The 2,376-nt window shown below is 33.5% G+C and overlaps 1 long non-coding RNA gene across 1 annotated transcript; it reads left to right on the plus strand.

The window, feature by feature from the left end:
• The first annotated feature begins 841 nt into the window (after nucleotides 1-841).
• Nucleotides 842-1,779, plus strand: LOC136220522 (uncharacterized). The gene is made up of 3 exons (XR_010684550.1): nucleotides 842-1,166; nucleotides 1,258-1,326; nucleotides 1,542-1,779. It is a non-coding gene; the product is annotated as an uncharacterized lncRNA (long non-coding RNA).
• The last annotated feature ends 597 nt before the right edge of the window (nucleotides 1,780-2,376 follow it).

The following is a 2,376-nucleotide window of genomic DNA, read 5'->3' on the forward strand; positions in this document are numbered from 1 at the left end:
TGACAGAAAGATGACAGCTGGAAACAGTTATAACAGAATGTTGACAGCTGTACTATCTCTCTAACAAACTAAAATTGAAAACTGTAAATGATTCCTATTACAGTAACAGAAAATTAACTAAAGTAACTTGGTTAATTGAGTTGGTAAATCTTATCAGTATCGATGAGAGTCAATGGTATCGATGAGAGAGGATAATGAGTTTTCTTGGTGTAGTTGCAATTCTTGGTGGAACTGATAATCATGTCCTCAACAGGTTACTAGCGAGCTTTCACTTTTTGATTATCATTTCCTGAACTGAACTTGTTTATTAAAATGACATAATTTATCCCCTAAGTTCTACGAGTAGAGTAAAGTGTTGATTAGGATAAAATGAAACACGTGTAGTAAGTTCAAAACAAATTAGTTTTCAATTCCTATAACTTCTGTGCTCCATGTACTTTTGTTCGGCGATTATATTTGAAGACGCATGATCAATCTGGGATAGTGATGGCTAATAGGGACAGAGAGAGATCGGGATTGTGTGAAGAAATATCCTCCCGCTTCTGAGTTTATTCGAAATATGGTTAGTCCTGTTTTGATTTTTCAAGTATAATTACTTCTATGCAATATTGTTAGATCTTACTAGAAATTGCCTTTGCCTTATGCCTATTTCTCCCAATGATGCTTGAGCTTGTAATTGGTATGAACCTTGTAATTGCTTAAAATATTGCCTTTGCCTCTATGAATCCTATTGGTATGAACCTTGTAATTGCTTAAAACATTAAATTGTACATTTTTGATGTTCTGTTGAGTATTGTTAATTAAATGTGTGTATGATATATATATATATATATATATATATATATATATATATTAATGCTTAAAATAGAAAGCGACTAGGAAATGAGTAAGATGGACTATGAAATTAGTTGATTACAAAGAGTGTCATAGTTTGGGTCTCTGTAATTCATTGTTAAATGGCTCAACAATTTGTCCACCCAGAAGACCAGGTATTGGGAATTTTTATGTTATAATTTATGTAAGGGCATTTACCATTCTTAATTGTGAATAGGTACTGTTTGTTGTAAATACCTTTTTAGGTTGTTCTTGGAGAAGAAATAAGCAGCCGTGTGAGGCTGATCACATTGAACAGACCGCGTTAGCTAAATGTTATTTCATCTGAAGTGGTATTTATGCCCACAAATCTTATCGTTATGGGTTTATCAGTTTAAGATTGTTCTTGTGTGTAATTCAATCTGTGTTTTTAAATGAAATCAGGTCCCTTTGCTGGCAGATTTCCTTGAGAAGTGGGAGAAAGATGAAAATGTACAACTTATATTAATCAAGGTTAGTTCTACTTCCTTACATGTAGACAGCTGAATCAGCTTTATACTGAGCTTGTACTATTCCTATTAATCATGGTTAATTCAATCTGAGTTTAATGTTGTGTATGTGAAACCATATAACAACCTCTTATTAGTAAAATAATTTTGTCCTGTTCCTTGGTCAAATTCAGCATACGTACTCTGATTTTCATTAAAGTGCATTTCTCATTATACCAGCTCTGTTGAATGATTTTATACATTGCACCGCTGATGGAGTGGCTACATTTTTGGACTTTTCCTAATATCTATATGAGGATTCTCTTGACGGTTCTCCAATGTACTCGTTCTTCTAATACCATCCACATGTTAGCTTTGAGCATCACCATGATCACAGTTATGAGAATCACGGCTTGAACCTTTCAAGAAGCATAACAAGTGTTAGTCTATCCGCATTAACAGTATCCTTTCTTGTTAATACTATGATTGGGGATTTTAAGGACTTCCCTTTGTGCTTGGATGGAGACATGTAAGTTGTGTGTCAACTCATCCACTTTGAATTTCTTCAATTGGTGCAAAGAGAAAAATAGAAAATTTGGAAGTTGAGAGGGAAACAAGACGTGAACCCTTAAGGCATATCTCCTCAACTTCTAGTTTGATTGGTCAACCTAGGTAGACTGTCAAATTTCTGGTCGTTTTTAATTAACATATTTAATCTAAAGTTTTTGCATTCTCTATCTGACCAATTGGATAAACGTATACTTGATTTACAAGGTTCATTCTTTTTCTCTATTTCTTTTGACCAATTGTATTTTACTTGTTACTAACATATAGTTATTATCAGGGAGCCTTGTAAATTACAATTCCACAAGCACATGACACATTAAGGAAGAAACACAAACTCATTATCCTCTCTTATCGATACCATTGACCATGGATTTTCTTGCTGCAGTTGCAATTCTTGGTGGAACTGATAATCATGTCCTCAACAGGTTACTAACGAGCTTTCACTTTTTGATTATCATTTCCTGAACTGAACTTGTTTATTAAAATGACATAATTTATCCCCTAAGTT

Source organism: Euphorbia lathyris, chromosome 2, assembly GCF_963576675.1.
Source record: "Euphorbia lathyris chromosome 2, ddEupLath1.1, whole genome shotgun sequence".
Lineage (NCBI taxonomy): Eukaryota > Viridiplantae > Streptophyta > Magnoliopsida > Malpighiales > Euphorbiaceae > Euphorbia > Euphorbia lathyris.